The following is a 13,005-nucleotide window of genomic DNA, read 5'->3' on the forward strand; positions in this document are numbered from 1 at the left end:
AAAAGGGCAAATTAAACTCCGTTGCAAGCTTAGAACTTTATTTCGTATTTTTCTTGACCTGTGGCATGTATTCAGCCCCTGGGTAGCAATTGGGATGAGACCAGGGCCCACTCTTTAATGGCTGAACGCACACATTTAGTCAGCACATGGTGGATTCGCTGCTCTGAGAATTGCCTTAGGAAAAAAAGTAAAGTGCAAAAGCAGACAAAGAAATCTATAACCTTCTCAGTCTTTCCCATTTGTTCGGGCCGTTCTCCGACCCAGCTCGGAAGCAGCAGCGCCAAGGATCGCGAAGGGATGCACCTGAACCAGTGTCTGCGGGCGGCCGCCTCGGCCGAGCCGCTCAATTGCTGCTTTCCAGCGGCGAAGGCGCAGCAGCAGTAACAGGGAAGCCAGCGCGAGCCTCCCCGGCGGCGGCAGCGGCGGCGGCGGCGGCACCGGCACCAGCGCAGTTTCCCCTCTCCCCAGCCCTGACTCTACGCGCACATGCGCACTGCGCCCGCAGCCCTGGACCATTTGTCAGGACTACTCGTGAGACGGAGAAAAAAAAAGAGAAAATTTGGGGGTAAGAAGCGGCTGATCGGATCTAATCTCTAATTAATCCGCAGCTCGGCCCGTGCCAAAGCCATTCATTGATTTTTTTTCTGGGTGAGGATGAAAGTTCCGAGAGCTAGAGAGGGAAGGAAGCGCACCCTCGTCTTGGGAAAGCGATCAGGGGAGGGGAAGGAGAGAAGGGGTTTCTCCCCCACTTCTCTGCGCCTCTGGGAAAGAGAAGAAAACTTAATCCCGGGGAAAAAAGTGGGCAAGTGACTCGGAAGCGGCTGGTGGGGGAGTCTGTGGGCATCTCACTCCGAAGTAGTGAGTGCGAGTGCGAAAGAGGAACAAAAGAGAGAGAAAAGAGAAAGGAAAAAATGGGGGGAGGAGAGACTTGTATTTTTTTCCTCCTTTTGCGCGCACACGGGGAAGGGTGTGGGGGGCCGTGCGGAAGGGAGCGGGCCGAGGCGGCCGCGTCGGGCCGTCGCCGGCGCGCAGGCGGCGGGATGCGTGTGGGCCCCCTCCCCCGCGCCCCCCCGAGCTTGTCACTTTGGTCGCTTTTTTGACACCGGGCGCGGGGTGGCGGCGGTGGGGGGGAGTGCGGCGCCGCGGGGCTGCGTGTCCGGGGCGGCGCTGGGTGTGTGTGGTGGGGGGGGGACACCGCGGCGGAGCCGCAGCCTCCCCGGGGGGCGCCGAGCGCGGTCGGCCCGGGGCAGGGGGCGCCGGCTTCGGGAGGGGACCGTGGGGACGATCACGGTGGAGACTCGGTGCGGCGGGAGGACGCGAGCCCCGGCGCGCCGCCCCTGCGGCCCCAACCGCCCGTGTGGCCTTTGTGCCGGGCGCGCACCGGGAGAGCGAGCGAGCGAGCGAGCGAGCGCGAGAAGTCCAAGTACGGGAGACCGAGGCAGTGGGAAAAGAGGCCGGGCCACTTTGCTTCCCGGCTCGGCTGCGGAGAACGGACTGGTTGAATGTGGTAGAGGCGCGTCTCGCCGGCGCGGCCGTGTGTGTGTGTGTGTGTGTGGTGTGTGTGTGTGTGTGTTGGTGTGTGTGTGTGTCGGTGTGTGTGTGTTGAGTGTGAGCGCGCGCCGAGAGGCCTCCGCGACTCGCACCGCGCACACGCACCCTCACACGCACGCACACCCGAGCCGCGGCGGGGCCGGCGGCCGAGAGTTTGCGTGTGCTCTCCCCGCTCGCCACCTCCCCCGCTCGCCGCCGCCGACTGTGGGAGAATTTCCTAGAGATCGCCTCCAATTTCCGCCATTTTGGGAAAGTTGCACGGAAAAAAAAAAAAAAAGAAATAAAGCCTCCACTGGATTTTTTTTTCCCCTGCCCGAGAGAGGAAAGTGCTTTTTAAGGGAGCGCGGCCGGCGGCGCGGGCCCGGCATTGGCGTCCCCGCGGGGAGGAGGGCGCGGGCCGGGCACCCGCGCCGTCGCGGCCGCGTTCTTGTCGGTGCAGCGCCGCCGGTGCGGGAGGGCGGGCGGGCGGGCGTGTGGGAGAAGCGAGGCGAGGCGGCGGGGCTGCCACGGGGGGCCGCGCTGCCTGCAACTTGTTTACGGTCGCCCGCGGTGGCCGAGGCCGGCGAGCCGGGTCCGCCTCGCGCCGCGTGCGTGCGCCCGCCCGCCCGCCCTTCTGCGCTCATGGGCTGCTGTCTGGTCCCCGCTCGCGTCCTGGGCCCGGCGGGGCGGCGGTGGCGGCGGCGTCGGTGGCGGCGGGGCGGGGGAAGTAGAGGCCGGCGGGGGTGGGGATCGGGAAGCGCAGGAGCGGAGGCATCCGCCGCGCGCCCCGCCAGCCGCCGACCGGAGGAGGAGGCAAACTTGAGAGAGCGGCGGGCCGAGGGGCGCGCTGGCGGAGGGAAAACTTTAATCGCCTCCTGAGGGTGGCGAAAAAAAAAAAAAAAAAACAAAAAGACAAAAAAAAAAAAAAAGGGGGGGGGGAGTTGCGGGATCCGAACCCCCGATCGCGGCCCACCGCGCGACCGTGAGAGAAAGTTGACCGGCTGGGCGGCTTGCTCCGCGCCCCGCCCGCGCGAGGCAGAGGAGTCTGTCTGTCCGTCCGCGCTCCGTGATAGCCGGGGTGGGAGTTCGAGCCGCACTGCCGGGTCGCGTGGGTCAAGGCTCTTGCCCCACCCTTCCACGGGGACACGAAGGTAAACGTCGCTTTGGTTTCCCTTCTCTGTCCTGCAGCCACCGCCCAGCTTCCTTTTCCTCCTTTTTCCCCGTTGATTTCTTTTTCTCTCTTTTTTTTTGGGGGGGGGGCGAAAAACGGAGTCTCTTTCCTTATGCAACTTCCTCGGGCGCCATTTGCACGGCCCTTCCCCCCGCCTTCTGCATCCCTTGGCCAGCTCCTTTGCCATCTCGGGGCCACCGCCAGAAACATGCATTTGAGATCACCCAAAGTGCCCAGGAACAAAAATAGATTTAAAAAAATTGTTCTAAGTTAAAGGAAACTGAGACGAGAAATAAAAACCCGTGTGTGTGTGTGTGTGTGTGTGTGTGTGTGTGTGTGTGTTGAATTTTTATTTCGGTTTTCGTAGATGCTTGGTTGTGATGTCTTTATTGGTGTGGGGAGCCCTGGAGGCTTTGTACTGGCTACCTCGGTCGCGTGGATTTTTGCGCAAGTTTTTAGAAAAACACTGACTCGAGTAGAGAGCATTTCTCCGGAAAGTTTCAAGTGTAGCAAAATAGCGAGCCTGCAAAACTGGCAGAGGGGGACCTCTAGTGGTTACACTCATCCTAAGTTCGTGAGGCAGAGAGCAAAGTTTGGCCTTTACTTGTAGCTACGCAGTCCGTTTAGACGTGGAAGTAATTAGAGGACCCGAGTTAGCAGCTAGATGTGGGAACGGTGCCGATCAGAAATAGAAAGTTTGTAAATCAGACAACAATGAAGCGGGAGTTTTCGGGCCCTGTGATTTCCGCTCTTTCTTGCTTACATTAAAAAAGAAATCCTTTTATTCTGAGATTTGAGATCGGCATACCATAGATAAGGAAATTTGTTTTATCGCTTACTGTCTCCCCCCACTCTGAGTCATGACAGGTAGCTTAATTTGGAACGTCAAGGAACAATCAAAGTAAAACGTGCTTAAAACTGCAAAAAGTGAAAAAAACAAACTTTAAATTTGTTTTTTTCTAAGAGCCTGTCATTTTGTTCTCTGATCCATGTAATTTCAGGTTAAAAAGTTATTCACTAACCTACATATCTACTTATAAAATAAATATTCTCGTTGTAAGAATATAATTTTGATTCACTAAGTAAAAAGTTATTACGGGGATACTTTGTATAATTTATGATTTTAATATATATATTTATTTAAATGAGTTGCATACCTATTTCCCAGTGTGTATACTGAAAAGGATCTTGAATTTTAAAGGTGAAAACCAGAGAAATGAAGATTGTGTCAAACCACCCTTGTAACTGTCGCCCGTCATCACACTTACGATGGGCTGACCTATATAGCCCAGGCTGGTGTTGAACCTTTATCCTCCTGCCTCAGTACTGTCCCTAGTGCTTAGACAGCGCTACTCTTGTTTACAATGAGGAATTTCGTTGTGTGAATTTAGAATATGGGGATGATGTGAACGATTAAAGTTAATTTCGCCTCATGTGGAACTGGCCGACTTTATTCTCATACACAGAGAGATGTCGTGTGAAACTATGCATGTTGAGTTTGAATTGGAGATTATAGATGTGAAGGCTTAAGGAGAGGGCTTTGATTTTTTTTATTTTCTTTCTTTCTTTTCCTCTTTTAAAATCAATGCTAGATCCTTAGGAGAAGTCTTGGGGTGCACACCAGTTGTGAAGGCCGCCAGACGGTTCTGCCTTTTACCACCGCCTTGAGGTAAGAGTCACGTGTTGCGATCAATTTCTTTTCTTTTATACTAGGCATGCTGAACACTGCATTTGCAAATCAAGGAGAGCGTGTGTCAGGTTTAGTAGGGGGAAGATCCTAAGTTTGTGGGAAGTTCTTTGAACCTGTGAACAAGTAGACACCAAGAGTCCTTGAAAGATGAGGGAAAATGAGGTTTGTGCTAGCCTGTGTTTGTTTGTTGTGGGTGCTCGGGGAGATCAACTGGAGTTGTTACTTGCCTTCTTGCAATGCTCACCACCTTTTTTTCCTTCCTGAAACCTGATCGCTTTCGCTGAATCTGGCTCACTGATTGGCTAAATTGTCTAGCCAATGAGCTACAGAGCTCCTTAGGTTGCCACCCTCCCTAAGTGCTCAAGTTACAGTTGAGGGTGTTTTTGTGGGAGTTATCAGGATCTGAACTCAAGTCTTCCTCTTCATGTTTTTTGTGGGTGTCTCTTTTGTGAGCTCTATCCCCAACCCCGTTTACTGGATTATTTTCTTTTTTTCTTGTCGGGGGGAGGGTGAGTGGGAGGGTGTGTTTCGAGTCAGGGTTTCTTTGTGTAGCCCTAGCTGTTCTGGAACCTTCCCTGTTGACCAGGCTGGCCTCTCACAGAGATCGGCCTGCTTCGGTCTGAGTGCTGTGATTAAAGGCCTGTGCCACCAAGGCCGGGCTGCTGTTGGATTCTTAATTAACATTGCAGTGCCCTCTTTTCTACTGAAAGCAATTTCTTCCTTTTGAATTAAGAAAGTGAGAAAACCAGAACAAAGCGGTGTGAATGGCTACCTTTATAAATATACAATAGGAAAAAAATAAGAATAATTAAATATACAGTAGTAGGAAAGAAACGGGAACTTTAAATGTGACTTTAAATGTGTTTGGGGTCTGAGCTACAATTTTGTAGCCAAAATTTATGGCATTGTAGGGGGAGTTAATTAATTAACATGTAATTAACATTTATGTGTCTCCTATGGATTAAATCCAAGAAGGCCTTACTTCTGCCAGATACCATGTCTTAGGAATATAGCATAGACTTGTGAGTTTTTAAAACATTTCTATGGGTATATATAGTTTTGATTAGATTCTGTCTAATAAGATCTCTTTGCTTATCTTGGAGAGTGCTGGCTTAACCCCAATAAATAATCCAGGATCTACCTTTAGAATCTGAACCATTTGATGGGGGAAGCCACAGCTCGGTTAGAATATCTGACTTCTTCTCTTTAATCTTTCTTTCTCCTTTCCCACTGCCTCCTCTGTCTCAGTTCTAAAGAATTTGCTAATTGGGCTGGCGAGATGGCTCAGAGGTTAAGAATTTTGGCTGCTCTTCCAGGGGTCCTGAGTTCAATTCCCAGCAACCACACGGTGGCTCACAACCATCTGTAATGAGATCTGGTGCCCTCTTCTGGTGTGCAAGCATACTTGCAAGTAGAGCATTGTATACTTAATAAATAAATCTCTTAAAAAATAGTTTGCCAATTCCTGTTTGGCAGAAGCAAAAGGACATGAAAGTTAACTTTACTTTTAAATTTTATTTAATTATTATTAATATTCCTCTGTGTGTGGGGGGGTGCATCATATCACATGTGTGGCAATCAGAGGACATCATTGGGGTTATTCCTTTCCATCTTTATATGGGCTCTGGGCATTGAACTCAGGTTGTCAGACCCGAGTGACCGATGCCTTTACCCACTGAGCCATCTCACTGACCCAAGCCTTCTTTTTACAAGCAGAGTTAATTATCCTCTGTGGGTCAGGCGTGGATTACAAGTGAAACTGTATAGTGGCCAGAATAAAAGTGATTGTAAACAGTGATTTATTGTCATTTTCTGCTGTGCACTGACTTAATTAGTGCAGTTAGAGAATTCATAGATCTAGTCCTCGGGCATGTGTGGGTGATCCTGCAGAGACAGCGGACAGGGACAGTCACCAGGCTGTGCAAACACGAGCACAATTCCAGGGAGAGGAGAACCCCAGCTTGCTGGAGTAGTCAGTGCAGTACCTGTGTGCTGAGCTGACAGACAATGCTTATTAGTCTTCATTTGAGCAGCCACTGTGGCTGTGGATAGCAAGCTACAATGGGAATCAGAAAGCTGAACTCTGCAATCCAATATATCATCTTGTATGAGTTACTGGGCCTCCTTCACCCTGGATTTTCCCCTCTGGAAAATGGGAATGTCAACATTGGCCTCTCTCTCTCTCTCTCTCTCTCTCTCTCTCCTTCTCTCCCTCTCTTCCTCTCTCCCTCTCAAAAAGGAAGTTTTAGGACCTGTAAAGAGGTGTTGAAGTGTGTGGTGGTCATTTGACCCTGTCGCTGTCAGCAGGCTTTGTGACGACCAAGAGTCAGGCTCTTTAGTGTGGAGCTGGTGTTTCAGTCCCTGGCTTTATTCTACGATAGCATATATACCTGTCAAAAGGTTCTAGCAGCGTCTTTCTTTTACGTCACTTTCCTTTCTTTCTTATTTTTGTTTTTTTGAGACAGTATCTTGGATTTGTCGCTCTGACTCTCTATGTAGACCGGACTGACTTGGAATTCACAGAGCTCCTCCCACATTTGTCTCAGGAGAGTTAGGATCTAAGTCATGTACCATCATGCCTGGCTATGTCTGTCTGTCTTTCCTTATTATTTACGTTTTTTCTTTAGATTCATTTGTTTATGCCATGAAGTGGTCGTGCACGCCTTTTATCCCAGCACTCAGGAGGCAGAGACAGGTGGATCTCTGTAAGTTTGAGGCCTGCCTGGTCTACAGGGCTAGTTCCAGGACAACCAGGGCTACACAGAGAAGCCCTGACTCAAAAACAAAACAAAAACAAACAAAAACAAAAAACAAAAAAAAAAAAACAACCCAATCAACCAAAACAAGTAAACACAAAACAGATTTACATATTTTTTTTAATTACTTTATATGTATGTGTGCTTTGCCTGCATGTATGTGTACCACGTTTGTGCTTGGTGAACCCCAAAATCAGAAGAAGGTGTTGGATCCCCTAGAACCAAAAGTGGGTGCTATGGGTCCACTCAGGTCATCTGCAAGAGCAACAAGTGCTCTTAACTGCTGAGCCAGTTCTCCAGCTCCGGTGTCTTTTATTTCTTATGAAAAAATATGTCGGTTGTTGAGTGGAGGAACAGCACTGTATCATGCTGCTGGTTACAAAGCCTGAACTTTGTCCGAAATGAATAGAAGGGCTAAGGAAGGAAATGTTTATAAGTAATACCTGCTGGTGGGAACGGTAGGGTGAAGTACGGATCGCTGTGGGATGGGAATCTGTTTACTGTCATGCTGGATCGCTGTGGGACGGGAGTCTCTTCACTGTCATTAACATTTTGGTGGCATCGCGGGATTCTGCTGGAAAGGACGGGAGAGGACAGGTGACTGACTGGGAGGTAGTAATGGGAATGATTGGGGAGAGCAGGGATGGATTCCTGAGAATGTCTGCTTTGAAGGAACATTTCAAATAAGACTCCCCCCATCTGTTTTTTAAGACGTCCTTGTCACTGTGTTGTTCATTATCACTAACTCTCTAAAATCTAGATGGAAAAAGAGAGAGAGAGAGAAGTACTCTGTTATTATCTTCAACCTAATGATACCGAACCTGACAAAGCAAAGCCTGACATGTTCTGGTTTTATTCGTTTTATTTCATCAATATCCTGGGGCTCTAAACACTCAGTAGTGAAGGAGAGAATATGTACTTGTCCATTTCTTAAACCATGGCTTCATGTGGTATGTAACAGATAGGTCATGGAGTCTTCCCTCAAGCAGTGTTTTTGGTTTCTTAACTAGTTGCTACTGACTTTTAACAGTGTTGAAATCTGAGAGGCGAGGTTTTGTTCCCTTGGAGCTCCCAAGCTCTTTAGCCCAGGAGGAGAGATAACTGAGAACTCTGCCGATTGCAACAGCTGCTGGGGCTGTTCTAGTGTGTGTATGGCAATAGTGTAGCAAGTGCACATTGGGCCATGAAGAGAACACATGCTCTTCATGTCATAGAAGGTGTTATAGAAGTCAGTGAACTTGCGTGCTGACTGATGATGTCAAATGATGTTACAGATGAGAGACAGTATGCATGCCATGTTAATTAGTCTCCAGAAATGAGTAAGCCACTTTCTAATCAGGACTGAGGAACACCTTAGTTGTGCTTCTGGTCAAAGTGATGCCGTTTCTTTGACCAGTGTGTTCACAAGGTGAGCTGGCGAAGGTCTGCTCTACAACTCCTCCTGTTTGCTGCCGTTGGATGGATTCATCTGCCTTAGAATCCTAAGATACCGTATTTAAAATACTTCCGTGTTCACATGTATATGATCTTGAAGTTGAAGGGATCTGTGGAAGTGATATTTTTTGTACAGTCTTATTTTATATCTATCTTTATAGGTAGCTAAGTAGGTAGGTAGGCAGATGGATGATTTGTGAAGTCTTCATTATCCAGTGGAGATATTCTCAGGCGTTGTCTTTTCACAATGATAAATTTTCTCAGTAGTGCGTGTAGATGAGAGTCAGTGATTGTTCATGGCTATTATGCAACAGGTGGAGGAAGGCGGTACCAGGAACACATCACCCTGATGGATGAACTTGATATGGGGTTGAGGACACCCCATTAGGAATCAGGTAGTTTGGAGGAAGGAAAAGAGCATGTCCAAGTACCTTGGCTGAAGTTGGGTGATGTTGGAAAGAGAAGTGGATTGGGGACCATGGAGATGGATAAAGGGCAAAGGCCCCTGCTGCAAAGTGAGGTGGCCTGAGTCTGATCTAGTCAAGGAGGAGAACTAACTCCTCTGGTTTCTGTAGGAGTGCCACGGCATGTGTGCTTGTAGGTAAGTGCAGAGACACGTGCGTGCACTCGCACACACATGCATGCACATACACTGTGGGAGAGAAATACATGTAATTAAATGAAAAAAAAAAGTGGTTGGAGTTAGGAGCCTTGGTGGAAGTTAAAAGGGTTGCGTGCACATTATAGGTAATATGGTAAACGCCTTCTCTAAGATCCTTCTGTCCCGTACGTACCATAAATGTTTTGTGTTCACTCAGCTCGTTTGTGGAGCATCTGTTTTACATAGATCAGTATTGGGAGGTAGTCATGTGATCAGCATTTAGCCCTGAATCAATGAATGTTATGTCTACTGAGCTGCAGAGCGGCAGTCTTTAGCCTCAGTGTGCTCGTAATCTAGAGAGATAAGCTGTACACATATGGTAGTATACAGACTATGATTGTGAGTGGGCGGTGGAGATTAAGTCACAGGTACACAGGCTATCTCTGGATGTGCTGTTACCCACGCTGCTGACCTAGACTGCTGACCTAGAGATGGATAGAGAGTGCCAGTGCCTTCACTTCCACTAGTCTCCAACATTTGTGTTATTACCTCTGTTTTTTTTTAAATTATTTATTTATTTATTTATTATGTATACAATATTCTGTCTGTGTGTATGTCTGCAGCCAGAAGAGGGCACCAGACCTCTTTACAGATGGTTGTGAGCCACCATGTGGTTGCCGGGAATTGAACTCAGGACCTTTGGAAGAGCAGGCAATGCTCTTAACCACTGAGCCATCTCTCCAGCCCATTACCTCTGTTTTTGATATAGTGTTTCACTGTGTAGCCCAAGGCAGCTTTAAGTCCAACTGTAGCTGAGGGAGAGGTTGGCCTTGAACCCAGAGCACAGCTGCTTGAGCCTCCTGCTGCGTCTCTTCCTTTCACTTGTTATTTCCTTTCAAAGTAACTCAGTCCTCAGAGATACTTGGTAACTTGTCCAAATCCATTTGGTACTGTTTGAAAGGGGGAGGGCCAAAGAAAATGACAGTATAGGCCTAGGACTGTTTGGTTACTTTTAGACTTCTGATTTTCAAACAGCAACTCCTAGAGTTAAAATAAAAACATATTTCCAGATTAATGTATTTTCTGTGACGTATTGGCTCATATTAATGAACAATAAAGAAGGATTGATGGGAAGAAAATATTTATCTTTTTATCTCAATCCTTAAGTTGAGAATTGAGATTATTGATATTGATTGGGTTATGCTAAAAAAAGTCCTCTGGATAGAAATGACACACAGTATTAATAACATTGAAGAAGAGCAGAGAGAGGCTGGGATTGTGATAGAGCATTTGTCTAGCGTTTGAGAGACTCTGGCTTCAATCCTCTTTAACACAGGAAAAAGTGGAACCTAAGTTTACTGACACAGACTGAAAAGATGATGAAATTCACTCAACAGCCAGGATTGTAAAAGAAGAAACTTAAGGGATAACACACACACACACACACACACACACACGTGCGCGCAGAAGGGGGGGATAGCAAGTGGATGGGTGGGGTGGTGCTGCTGGATAGTAGTGTGCTATCCTAGAGTCAAAATGCAAACACAACCTGGGTTGGAAATATTTCCGCAACAGTGCTTCAACTACCTGTGCTAAAGTTTGATCAGAAGACCGAGTGTATGGTGCAGGAAGGGAGGGGCCCTTTGCCTTCTTCAGGGGTTCAGTGGTACAGTGGTCACACATATCTGCTATGTGAGTTGTTCACATCAGACAAGACTTTAGGGTGGCTTAGAAAGTTGTCATCACAAGTGCCGACTAGAGGGTAATGGCTTGTTCAGATTTGACGGCATCCCCTCCCACCCCCCCCCCACTCCTGCTAAGTGGGACCATACCTTTATATTGTGTTTCTAGAGTGTTTGAAATAAGGTTGCTTAGCCTGCAAGACCACTTGAGTCTTTCCCCCATCCGGTTCACCATTGACTCCCGGATAGTGAGTGAATTGGAAGGTCTGCACGGCTAATCATGTCTGGGTGTTAAGTAATCTAAATAATTCAACCTGTTGGTACGGGCTTCCTGGGTGGATGCAGCTTCACAGCTCAATCTCTGGATGGGGAGGCTGCCTACAAAGGGTTACGGAGATAAGCCTGGAGGCAAGACTTCTGCGAGAGAAAGGAAATCTGGTCAAATCTAATTTATTACATGCAAAAGAGAGATAGAGTGTAAATGCTTCCATTTTGGTTCTGCGTTCTATAAAAACACAAAGTAGAAAAAAAAGAAGGTGCTGCTCTTAGCATTTAAAAATTATGAAATGGAATAAAAAGAACAAGGCACTACTTTTAGCTTCTTTTTCTTTTAAATCTGAGTTCATGCATATGTAGAACAAGCGTGGAAGTGTCTGTGTCAGGCAGGTCCTCGTTCTTTTCCCGGCCCTTGGATCTCTCTGATGGGTGTAGGATTTCTATTATTGTCATTCCAGTGTAGTATGTTGATGAGATGGTGGCGCTCTTCCGAGCCTTCTTCTTTGCCCTGCGACGTCTCCTATTCTGTGCATGGAACATGAACTCAAAAGCATTTGACGGGAGCTTATTAAATAGGCCGTCAGCCCGTTAATGTCGGCTAATGTGATCTTCACTTTCTGTCTACATTTCTCTTTTCTTTCTTGAAAGACATTTTTCATTTTCTGTTCCTCCTTCAGAGGAAGTAAATAGGTTAGGCCACAGAAGCTCAAACACTTCACCTTCTTGTTACAGGAACGAACTAAAGGGCAGGAAGTTGAGATTTTGTAAAGGTTACCCTGGCGACTACTGCTTTGCATACAGTCTTCATGACGGCACAGGCAGCAAGTCACAGAAATTCTTTGATGCTGCAAATAAGGCTGTTCTCCCTACAATTGGCCAGCTGGGCGAGTAGGGGGAGAATGGCAAGAGCTGGCCATCCTAATTACGGAATGTATATTTAAAGGCTTCATAGAGCTTACCTGACTCTTGGTGTTTTCCGCTGCTGCTCAGGGCCTGTGGATAATAGGAGCCCCATAGCCTCCAGGATCGGTTCTTGATCGTACTAACGTTTCAGTTCTCACATCATAATAACCTAGAGTTCTGTCTGCTCGCAATATGGGAACCCAGGCCCTCAGGGCAGAACTTATCATCTCTCCGGTACAGATCGCAGTTCCAATATGTGTGCAACTCAGAGTTCTTATCAGGCCGGGCGAGTAGAATATCAAAGCTTGTGTCTGTCATGCTTGATTTGAAAGGGAAATTTTTCTTTGTAGCAATATGTGTTTGTTGAGAGATGCTTCAAGTGCGAGTTTGGCTCGCTCTTATCCTTATTGAATAAGCCCATTTAAGAGGTCTGAATTTAACTTCTTTTGATGTGCTCTTCTGACGCTTAAGTGAGGGGAGTTTATTGGAGCACCAAAGCTACGCTTCTGCCAGGCAGTGAACTAGGTACTTAGCGGCCGCGTTGTCAGCTGGGAATTTTCAGTGGAGAACATGACATGGATGGAGAAGTGAATTTCTTTCTGGTCTCCCCAGTGCTCTCTTCCGCCAGTCTCTTGTTCTGCTACTCCCCCCCCCCCCCCCCCCCCCCCCCCCCCCCCCGTATTGATGCCTAAATGCAGTGCCTTTCATAGATGATGCAAGCAGTACACCTCTGCGCTGCATCCATAACTCTTTTTTGATCGCTCTTTGTGTGTGTGTGTGTGGTCTGTCTGTCTGTCTGTGCATAAGTGCATGTGGAGGTCTGAGGACAACCCTTTGTATGTTTACTCCAGCACCTGACCCCTTTTATCTGAGACAGGGTCTCATTGGCCTGGGACTTTCAGCAAGCACACTAGGCATTTAACCAGCCAACAAACCCAAGGGGTTTCCCCTTCCTCTGCCTT

General features: G+C 47.9%; 1 protein-coding gene across 13 annotated transcripts in view; it reads left to right on the forward strand.

The window, feature by feature from the left end:
- Positions 1-448: 448 nt before the first annotated feature.
- L3mbtl3 (L3MBTL histone methyl-lysine binding protein 3) overlaps positions 449-13,005 on the forward strand; it is a 108,174-nt gene continuing 95,617 nt past the window's right edge. For 4 of the 13 annotated variants that reach the window (XM_050138059.1, XM_050138064.1, XM_050138065.1 and 1 more), the window contains exons 1-2: positions 2,488-2,681; positions 4,294-4,370. The gene's annotated coding sequence lies outside the window, so the exon portion shown is untranslated. Of the gene's footprint in view, positions 566-1,306; positions 1,424-2,486; positions 2,682-4,293; positions 4,371-13,005 lie in introns of those variants that run through there. The other 9 variants (XM_050138061.1, XM_050138070.1, XM_050138071.1 and 6 more) reach the window with 7 other exon arrangements.

This window comes from Alexandromys fortis, unplaced genomic scaffold (genome assembly GCF_014885135.2).
Source record: "Alexandromys fortis isolate MF-2015 unplaced genomic scaffold, M_Fortis_MF-2015_v1.1 scaffold_14, whole genome shotgun sequence".
Classification (NCBI taxonomy): Eukaryota; Metazoa; Chordata; class Mammalia; order Rodentia; family Cricetidae; genus Alexandromys; species Alexandromys fortis.